General features: G+C 37.5%; 1 long non-coding RNA gene across 1 annotated transcript; it reads left to right on the plus strand.

The window, feature by feature from the left end:
* The first annotated feature begins 1,935 nt into the window (after positions 1-1,935).
* LOC145666169 (uncharacterized) lies at positions 1,936-10,642 on the plus strand. Its single transcript, XR_014127697.1, has 2 exons — positions 1,936-2,209; positions 10,301-10,642. It is a non-coding gene; the product is annotated as an uncharacterized LOC145666169 (long non-coding RNA).
* The last annotated feature ends 957 nt before the right edge of the window (positions 10,643-11,599 follow it).

An 11,599-nucleotide genomic window follows, 5' to 3' on the forward strand; every position in this document is an offset into this window, starting at 1 on the left:
TTCTACCACGACTTTCAAATAATCCAAAGATTTGTAATGATCAATGTGTGAATTAGGTTATTGATATTGAAGAAGCCAGGGAGATAAAATGAGGCCGAAGAGGATACAGAGGTCTGAACGGTGTAATGATTCAAAATGATAATGCGGCCCTCTTTCCCATCCACTCTCAAAACACACAGAAATGTAATTATGTGATAACAGTATAACTCAGAAATGTATTAAATGAATAAACTTAGCAACCGTAACTATATTAACTATATATTGACTGAGATACCAGAATTTAACCTTTTCGAATACGTTTGGGAATATGATTTAAAGTTCAGTTTCTTACATTTTATATGTAGACCCTACAATGCAAGAGGTTTGCAAATCCATACATTACTTCATTATAAATAGTTAATGAAATGAAATAATATTTAAGTTTTACGTCCCACAATTATGCCGGCTAGGCTGAAGGAGATAGTGATGATGGGAAATGAATGAAATGGTGGAATGAAGAAAGTAGGAAGAAACGGAAGAACCACGAGAAAACCCACGCACACGATGTTTGTCCACCACAAAGCTCACTTGGCGCAAGCTGGCATCGAACCAAGGACCCTATACCAGAGGTGAACGCTCTACCACTGACCCACCGCGGTCTCTTATAGGTAATTAAATATTAGCATTTTCATCCAAATTTATTTCCAACGACGAATTGAAGAGTATGAGGATACCATTGTAAGTGTCATTTAAGGCATAACACTAGTAAAATAGTGAACCTGGACCACAGTCATAATAGGGAAAAAATCTTTTAGTTTAACGTCCCACAGTTATGCTCTTTAGGGTAAGGAACACGGATGAATTAGGCAAATAAATTATGATAAACATTGGTGGAATGAGAATGTGAGAGGACACGGGAGAACCCCGAGAAAACCCACGAACACAATATTATTTTACCATAAGCTTACTTGACCGGGATCGAACCAAGGACCCCACACACCAGAGGTAAGCACGCTACCACTGCGCCACCATGACCTATAATAGAGAAAAAGAATGTGTATATTGTGGTGGATGTGAGTATAAAATTAGAAGAAAGGGCGAAAAGTGAATAGTTTACATCTTTCATTTCGGAATAGATACTGTTAGTAGATCAAAATTAAATGAAAGGACAAAACCAATGGAATTTGACACTATACTAAAACTTTTAACCACTAAACATAGGGGGTAAACATTCCAAGGGGGATGCTTTAGTTAGTTTCTTTCTAGGGGAATCAAAATGAGATTAAATGGCAAAATCCCTCTCATCCCAACAGTAATTCCATATATTTGTAAAATTGATTTAGTAATCACTCGTGACACATGTAAAAATAACATACATAGAGGAACGAGTAATGATACATTGCGAAGCAGATTACGAAAGATTTTAATTGAGCTTTAAACTGATAAATTTTAGTAGCCAGGAATTGTCTGCAACAACATAAAGACAAGAAATGGTACATCATTGAAAGTAAAATACTAACGTAGTACTTAAAACAGTAGAGGGCAATTTTCTCATTTTAAATCACAAAGCAGGAAACAAAAATTAATAATTGAAATTGGAAAAAAGAAAAAAACAAAGGATCTCCGTTTACGTGTAATTAAAACAGAGCAAGTGCTCATATAATTGGAAGAATGACCCACGTTAGGAGGGTTCTGCATCGCAGTAACATCAGTTCATCATCCAAACCAAGGTCATTAACTAGGTCCACGTGTAAAATCTTGTTCTTTCCTCATAGAAAGAAAAAAAAGTAGGAAAATAAACTTTCCAGGCCTTTGTTTTTACTGGCCAAAATGCTAAAGAAATATACTCTTTACGTTCACATGATAAAGATCACGTCATTAGTACTGCACGCTAAGCACTAGTAAGTACTAGTCATCTGTGAAATATTTTTGAAGGAAGGTACATTCTTGGTAGGACTCAAGGAAGAAGTGTACATATATGTATATATGCAGTTTTTATTAAAAGAAAAAAAAAAATCTTGCAAGCACACGTGCTGTATTTCCGCTCCATACTCCTAACATTTTTTCGTCTTTTCTTTTTTCCTTTTTTTACATGGGAACTGAGCTATATAAAAAAAGGCATGTTTGACTCCCGAAGATCTAGTATTCAACCAGTAACAGCTTTGATAGCATCGTTTGGGGTCCATTGTATTTTTAAAACAGTGATATCACAATGTACTACACCTTTCTGGTAAGTAAAGACCCATGATACAATTTATTTTATGACATTATTCAATTTATTGCCTAGTGATGACTTTATTATTAATGTGTATTTCATTATTTCATGATAGGTGATTTCATCATAAGAATGCCGTCTTTGTTGTCGACTGAAAACAGAGAATTCGTGTTATTATTCAGTTCAAACTCTTTTTGTGGTCGCAAATTCTGTTGAGGAATTTGAAGCTTAAAATATATAAAATGATAATCATGTCTGTTGTGCTGTATGGTTGCGAAACGTGGTCGCTTACTTTGAGGGAAAAACGTAGGCTGAAAGCATTTAAGGATAGTCCTGAGACGAATATTTGGACTCAAGAGGAGCGAGAATGGGGAATGGCGGAATTTTCATAACGAGTATCTGCGTAATTTACTGCTAGTTCTTACTTTTTTTTTTTCAATATGTATTGAAACCGCAAGTTGTAATGTACTTCTATCATTTCCGATTTCGGTGGAAAGATAAGGATGGTAACTAAAGGTATTCTTGGGATGTTTAATTAACCGAAAAAAAACGCTTATCTCTATTATAGTTTTTACTTTATAGTGATCAACGTTAGAACCGGACGTGGTTGATTTCTGCTATTTTCAATTTGAATAGAAGGTTAAGAGAGAATGTGAGAACTTTTCTTAGAAAACTAAATCGATTCTTAAAAAAAACAAAAAAAACTCACTATTCTTTTTTTATATAGTTTTTGATCTATGTAGATCAATACTGAGACTGGAAGCTTTCGTAAATTTATATCACTTCCGATTTTAGTACATTGTTAAAGATGGAGATGAAAGGTCTTCTTGGGACGCTGGATCAATTGCAAGAAACCATGTTTCGCTATATGTTACTGTCTTTGCTCTATAGTAATCAATGTTAAACCGAAAATGGCTAATTTCTACCTCTACCCATGGATAAATCATCTTCATTAACGAACTTCTCGAAATAATTATTTTAGCTATCGATCCTAGGAGACGGAATTCAATAATTCACTTACATTTAGTAGTTCGCGTGTGAAGCAAAAGTCGTACAGGTGTACGAACTAATATTACAATATTGTAAATCCCACTTAGGTGATCCTGATAAATCGAGGTGTGTTTGTCATATTTGGTTGTATTAGGTAGTAATCCTGTGGAACAGTGAACGTTGAATTGAAACTCTAGGTCGTGTTATATGAATAGTTTTCGTTATGTTGAGAAAGTGGTATCGGTATCCCTTGATATTGAAAACAAAAAAACATCGGAAACTATCCAAATATTGAAAACTATCGAAAAATCGACATTGAAAAATCCCGACATTTCAAACTATCGATCGATACATCAAAATATTGCAAGTCCTACCCACTACCCTGTGCACCAAAGGTGCGCGTGCTAGCCAATAGACTAGCGGGAAGAGCTGTGCCCAAATTCACGAAATCGGCGCTCACAAGTTCGGAACTCACGCTCACTCAACCTCAACCTCACGAAGTGAGTGTTAGGTTGAGTGAGTGTGAGGTCAGACTAATGGGGTGAGCGTGAGGTTAGAATGATGTTGTGAGCGTGAGGTCAGACTGATGATGTGAGCGTGAGGTCAGGCTGGTCATGTAAACGTGAGGTCAGACTGGTAATATGAGCGTTAGGTTGAGTGAGAGTGAGGTCAGACGGTGATGTGAGCGGAGGTGAGTGAGCGTGAGGTCAGACCGGTGAGGTGAGCGTGAGGTCGAATGAGTGTGAGATTGAAATGAGTTTGTGAGCGTGAGGTCGAAATGAGTTTGTGAGCGTGAGGTTGAGTGAGGTTAGGTCAAAGTGGTCACCTTTAAAGGTAATGGTAATATGTTGTGAGACAATATCGGGATTTCTCCTGGATTTTAATGGGATGTGCTCATGGTAAATGTTTAAGTGACGAAAAATGATCTTGTGATTATCCCGCAAAGAGTTCGGATATATCCCACTGGAATTTAACAGGAAGTCCCCTTTCTTGATAACTCGATATCTGAACTTCCATAGAATGTCTACAGGACATCCATTCGTAAAAATGAGATTGTGCTTTATGTGGGTATCTGCAGGCGTCAGGAAAATGTGGAGTCTTCCCTTCTCATTGCTCGTAGATTATTTCTAGCCGTTTCTAATACAGGGAGAGCTATCTTTACCCTTTTTTCAATGAAATCTTTCAGCTTAACGTTCCACGTTTATGCTCTTTAGGCTAAGGGAGATGGTGATTAAAATAAGTCAATGATGATGGAAAGAATTAGTGGAATGAACATGTGGGAGCAAACAGGAATACCCCGAGAAAACCCACTGACACGATGTTGTCCAACATAAACTTACGTGGCCGGGATCGAACCAAGGACCACACGTATCTGAGGTAACGCTCTACCACTGAGCCACCGTGCCTCCTTTTTTTTTTACCTTTTTTAAAAGAGGACATGGTAAATGAGAAAAATGAAATAGGCAGGGGAAGAAGAAGATTTGGTGGCGAAGAATTAGAGATAGAGGAAACTCATACGTCAAAACACAGACACTAACAGAGGATTGTTGTGCAAGTAAACTTTTCAATCTGCAGCAGGGGGACTATTAGTAATAGCAGGCTATTTACGATGTTGTTTATGATGATATCAATTAAATCGTGTGGTTTTACTTGCACGTAATACTTTTCCAAGCTTTTCTTTAGTCTTTTAAAGATACAGATGTTTTAGTTTGGACACTAGAGTTATGCCTGCTAAATGAATATGAAATTATCAACAAATGTAGGCCTATATGAGTTACCATTAAGTTTTTTCTGAGAAAATTTTTTCATGATCGGATTGTTTCGTTCTTGAACTTAAAAACTTAAATTGCTACGTACTTTTGTATCGACATTACTGATGGCTCGAAACCGTGACTACCAGGCGCGCACCCAGAAATTTTTATTGAGGAGTCCAGGCTTTGTGGGAAGTCCAATCTTTGGTGATACAATACAACAAGCCATTACTTCTATGTGGTATTGAAAGGGTATTATTCACCACCCGAAAAGACGATAAGTAATTGTAAAATACTTCTACCTATATTTTTAGGAAAAAAATGATAGAACTAGAATGTTTTTGTAAGAGAAAGACACCGTCAGATGAAGTGTCAGATCAAATGTTCATGGTACATCAATCATTTTTTTCTTAAACAATTATAGCATTATTGAGAAAGTATACAAACCTCTGTTGAGTTAGGAAGTTTATAGGGGGGATTCGGACCCAGTGGAAGCCCGTGAGTGTGCCCTTGGTGACTATAAATTTTCACCGATCTTCTAACAGTTGGGACTTGTACAGCTTTCTATTATTCGTTTTCTGTTGCACTACGTGGCTGGCTTTCAGCGCATGAACATGCACTTTATGGACGACCTTCAAGACAACTCTATGAATCATATAGCAGTGTTGGGTAAACATTTTAGAAAGGAACAGGAGAAAAGTGAAAAAAAAAAAAACTTTAGGCATTTTAATGTAACTTATGAAAAGCAACAGTAGTATATTTTACAAAATTCTTTGAATATTAAGCCCTGTTAACGATTGAAAGATTGTGAAATAGAATGTGATGAATGAAATTATGATTGCATTTCTAAAAGTTTATCATAATCTGGTTTGGATTGGAATGAGCTGATTGTCGAAAGTAAAGTTAAATGCTCGGTCATGTAGTGTTTCGCCCCAAGGAAAAATCCGTAGGATTTCGTGCCGCTGTAGTAGTGTTTCGTCCAAATGCAAATTCCTGGCAGTTCGTCTCGAGCTATTTTTATTGATTAGTGAAGAGGCTAATGAGTAGAGTTTCGTCCCAGCGACATCACACGTTGATCAACCGGTAGTTCGTGAAACTTAAACTAGGTAGCAGCACAGCCGCATAGGCCTATCAGAACACTTGCTAACGTTATTTGTATCAGCGTTCTATAATGGAGTTTTCTGAAACTAAGAGAAGTCAACCCAGTTTGATATTTAATTTATATCGATATACAAAGAAGACGGAGAGGAAGTGTGGTGAAATTGTTTGGCGTTGTGTTGCACTTCCATGTAAAAGAAAAAGTATTTACCAACAATGGAGAACTTGTTAAAAGAAGAGAGCTACGACTGTGTTCCTGATGTTGCCAGCATTAATGTACACAAGCCCATATTGCAAAAAAAGAAGAGAGCTCGCGAGAAGAAAGGTATAAAACATCAGGATGGCTACATACCCACGGTACCACAGAAGATCACAATAAACTGACTGAATTTTTCGACTACTTTGTTGGCCAGTGGTTGGAAAATATCAGTTGACATGTGGAACTGCTACCAAAGACGACACCGAACAAATAACGCTGAATAAGGTTGGAACCGTTGCATAAACTCAGTTGGGGATTGTAAGAGCAACCGAGTCACTGGAAAAGTCAGGAGGCATCGGGAAGTTTTTAAGAAATATCTCTTACATAATCCACATGGATTAAAGATAAAGGAAAACCGTTAGGACTGACATATGAAAATATTGGACGAAGCTACTGATAGTGAAGACTATTCGAATATCATTTAATAAGTGACAAAGCCTGGCTGCAATTTTATTTTTGGGACTAGGCCTTAAGATTTAAGGGCTAATGCGTTAATTTCGTGGATATTTTAGTTTATAAAAAATTAAAAAAAAAATAATCCATGAATTAACCGCGCGGGTCCATGGTGTCCGTGGTTAATTACTACCCCCTTTCGTATATGCCGAGTTCTAAGCTTATACGGCAGACTCACCTCTGTCAGAGAGGTGCCAATAAAAGAGGGCACGCAATCCTGGCTGGTTCTAACAATATACCTTATCACACTGTAAACATAATCAATGTGTGTGTGTGTGTGTTTGTGTGTGTAACTACTGGACGAAACGGTACTCGATCAGACGGCGGGCCGAAACCTAGGCTTCGTGTTCGTGGAATTGGGACGAAACGATACTGAGACGAAATGCTGCTCTTGACGAAACGATACGACACGTGGTGGGATTGGGGCGAAACGACACGACACGAAATGCTCATCTGTCAATCTTTCAATTCCAAATATTAATTTCCTTAATTCAAATTTCAAAGATTAGACATCATGTAGAGGACCAGATAGGACATTTCAGGAAGACCAGTCTGGCTCGTGGGCCGAAGTTTGCTTACCACTGTTATAATGGATGGTTGATTGGGGCACACAAATCTAATACCTTACATTATTGGCGAATTCTCCGACGTCGTTAATGTCTTAGGTTCACCAACATTGAAAGTATCGCTTCCTTGGAACCTATTTCGAATGTAGCTTCGTCAATGATATAGTGGTCGCGGGGATTACAACTGTACTACGACACTCGTAGTGGAGCATCGAACAGCAAATCCATGTGTTTAGTAGTGTTTAGCTATGCTGGACAACTGTATGCATCGGAAAGTGCCACAATGTAAGTTTCCCATGATCGATTCACTTTCGATGCCATTAACTTCGCATGACACTATTACTTTGCCAGCAGACACTTCACACACCACAGCTTCAGTGGTGCAAGTTTAACATTTCTGCGCTGCCCAGGCCCGTATCCAATTGGGGTCTAAGGAGACGGGCTTCCCTAAATTTTTAATGGCTCCCTAAAATTTTCATGGTAGGCTTGTAAATGAACTATAATATGGTTGGATCGGGCTGCTCCTAACTTCTACCTGCTCCTCTATATTTTTGGGGTGGCTACCGGCCTGACACTGCCTCTGTGCCGTACCGTGCATCTGTATGGAAGCACATAAGTAGAACTTTACATTTTTCATTGGTCTATTATTATAATACTGAGGGGAACAATTTTCTTTCACTTGCCATACCCCTATCTATGATGGATAATCACAAAGAATTGAGCTCGTTTGAACACCTACTCTACTACTTTGAAAGAGCATTGACCTACAAAATTAGAGAGATCTATCTCAATCGTTAGAGAAAAGCTTGTCCACCACTTGTGGTTTAAAAAAAAAATGATGTTAGATGTCCAATATAAAATGTCCTCTGAGCTGTAACTGGTAATTGTTAAATAAATAAATAATAAACATTGGAGTCTTAGCCAAACACGGCATTTCTATGTTGTTCCTATAATATCTTTCAGATACTTGGCTATTGCTAAAATATACCATAATCAAACTCGAAGATTGATTTATACTCATGTAGACACACGGTAAGAAAAAAAGCGAATTCTGTTCGAGTCCCTAAAATCTATCCCGAATGAGGTTCTCCCTGAGCTTTCATCATTTACACCAGACAAATGCCGGGATGGTACCTAATATACAGGTTCCAGGTCACTTTCTTCCTTGCCCTTTATCTATATATTGTGCTCGCCGAGGGTGTGATCCCTCATGCCTGACGGCCTTAAGACCATAGATGCTGGTGATGCCCAGAAATATGTAGAAATATACAGGATGTTTCAAAACAACATCGACGGCGTTTGGGAGGTGATTCCTGACTCCAAGATAAGACAAAAAATATGGACAAACTTTGGTGCACAAACGCATTCTTTCGGAGTTATAGGCTGCCGGAAACATAAAAAAAAAGAACTTTAAATGTCCATAGCTCCAAAATTATGGGACCTACTCAGGTCAAGACTTCACTTAGGAACTAATATGCACTACTAAAAAAAAAAAAAAAAAAAAAAAAAAAAAAAAAAAAACATGTTTCAGAATCCTGCTGTAGTCACGCAACAATCTTTATAGAGGGAGTTTGGCTACGGGCATAATCATTTGAAGTACTCACCAACTACCTTTATAAAAATTGTTGCGGAAGTACCGCAGGATTCTGAAACTTGGATATTTGGACAGGACACATACCAGTCCCTAAGTGAAGTCTTGACCCGACAACGGTAGGTCCCATAGTTTTGGAGTTATGGATCTTTAAAGTTCATTTTTTTCATGTTTTCAGCAACCTATAACTCCGCAAGGATGCATTTGTGGACCCAGGTTGGTATATACTTTTTGGCTTATCTTGGTGTGAGGAATCACCTGCCAAACGTTGTCGGTATTGTTTTCAAACACTCTGTATAAATAAGAAAATTAGTAAACTTGGGATGGGACAGCCTAAACATGATTTGGTAATGACATACAGGGTGTCCGAGAAGTCCTTCCCTGATTACAGAAATTGATAACTCAGGCTAGAAATACGATAGAAATATGAAACTGGTGTTGAATTGTTTACAAACTATAAAAGTTTTGGTCACATCAGTACACTTCCACATGAGCACCCTTGGTAGCACGTAGCACATCTAGGCGATATTCAATTTCCATCCACACATTAGCCAACATCACTGGAGGGATCGATGCAACGACTGTGGTAGCAACCGACCCTGTGTTCTTGAACTTCTCATACCAGGCTTTAATGCTCTTGACATCAGGTGGAGTCCTCCCAAATGTTGTCTGGAACTGTCTCTGCACCGTGGTTGGTGATCGTGTTTCATGGTACCACAGGACCACTGTGCCTTCTCCTGGTTGGTTGGCATGGCTTCTTGGGCTTCTTACTTACGTACTACAAACCTAAAACAAACAAAATTGAGACTTGGTAAAACAGAACAAACCTAACACAGACAAAAACTTTTATAGTTTGTAAACAATTCAACACCAGTTTCATATTTCTATCTTATTTCTAGCCTGAGTTATCAATTTCTGTAATCAGCGAAGGACTTCTCGGACACCCTGTACAACTCTGATAATTTTTGTAACTCTTTCTCCAAGAAATACTGCAGTAGGAGTGGAGATATTACACACTGCTCCAAGGTATCTGAATTTAAGCGTTGAAAGTAGTGTCGAATTCACATATAGTATTTTCTTGAGGGAAGCTTTTAAAATGTCAGGTAGGTCAACACTATTTTTATGTTTGGTTATGTAGGCTCTTGATAAAGTATATTTTCTTAGGAAAAGGAGGAAGGCACGATATGCTATGAGATATACGTATACTGCACATTCGTGGAAAATAAAAGCTTGGTTTTAATACTTCGTAGGAAGAGATTATAAATACTTTGTATTCCCTTCGACATACAACATATTTATCAATAGTATATGTACGTATGTAAATATGTATATCAAAATCATATACACATATTAATATTTACATATACGTATATACCTATATGTTTCTTTATGTTTCAGTTCACACTTCTGATGACCCTCATCAATCTATACGTGGCATTTCCAACGGCTGATCTAACAGTCGCTGAAGCCCAGTACTTCGGTGGCTTTGGGCACGGAGGTTATGGTGGTCATGGAGGCTATGGCCATGGAGGTTATGGTCATGGAGGTTATGGTCATGGAGGTTACGGACATGGAGGATATGGTCACGGAGGTTATGGACACGGAGGATACGGCCATGGAGGTTTTGGACATGGAGGCTTTCATGGTTGAGGTGCTAAACGAGTAGAAAAAATAAAGTGTTCATATCTTAATTTCATTTCATGTAAATATGAGGCATACCTTTCATCATTTTTGTAAATAGTAACATTAAATAAATCAGTTATTTGTTTAATATTTTCTATTTCTTTATTTGATAAAATCTTCATATAAGCGAAAAAGTATGAATGTAGAAAGAATTAGGGAAGGTTAGTCATACGGTAATAGTCTACTATAACATTGCAAATTTACGTAGCTTAAAGTCGAATCTGCAACTGGCCGCTCCAGACTTAGTTCTCAAAGTGTGACTAATTAATACGAATAGAGGATAAATGTTTTTTATAATTTGTTTTTTTAAATGTATCTTTCGAAAACTGATCAACAATTATCGTGCAAAGGAAATGTTTGGAGAATGCTTTATATCACAAGACTTGATAGAAAATAAATTCCGGGCCACAAGCAATACCACAATGATAACTTTGTCTCAAAATAGTGCGTAATTTGTTTGTGACTATGCTCTCAAAATTTTATTATTTTTTTCTTATTTATTGTCGAACAACTGAGTCTCTTAAGAATCTAGATGACTTGTCGACTACTTCTAACTTTTAAATGGATGGACAAGTTGTCGTAACTTGCTCTCTGATTGATTAATTGATTTACAAATGTTTTGTCTATAAATACTTTAGGATGAATCAAGGAAAATGAACGATCGAACATGAATATACAAGGAACTGTGATAACGAGAACATTCTTACGGTCTGTGTAGACAAGCTCTACAAAAAAACGTTGAAAAATTATTCACTATCAGAGGCCCCACTTCCAGTTATTTGTGGACTTCCTGAAGCTCCTATTGTATCTATTGGGGAAGATATTAGTCAAAACCCAGATCTACGTTCCATATGAAATCTTGTAGACAACTATTTTAGATAAAAGTTTAATTCAACCATAGATTAAGGCAGGGATGCAAATAAGGAACAAAATTTTAGTAGCCCAAGAGAAAAGCTACTAGTCCACATCCCACAATAGAAATCATTAACTCACCTTCGATATGATAATAAATAC

Source organism: Thermobia domestica, chromosome 1 (assembly GCF_964235325.1).
Source record: "Thermobia domestica chromosome 1, izTheDome1.hap1.1, whole genome shotgun sequence".
Classification (NCBI taxonomy): domain Eukaryota; kingdom Metazoa; phylum Arthropoda; class Insecta; order Zygentoma; family Lepismatidae; genus Thermobia; species Thermobia domestica.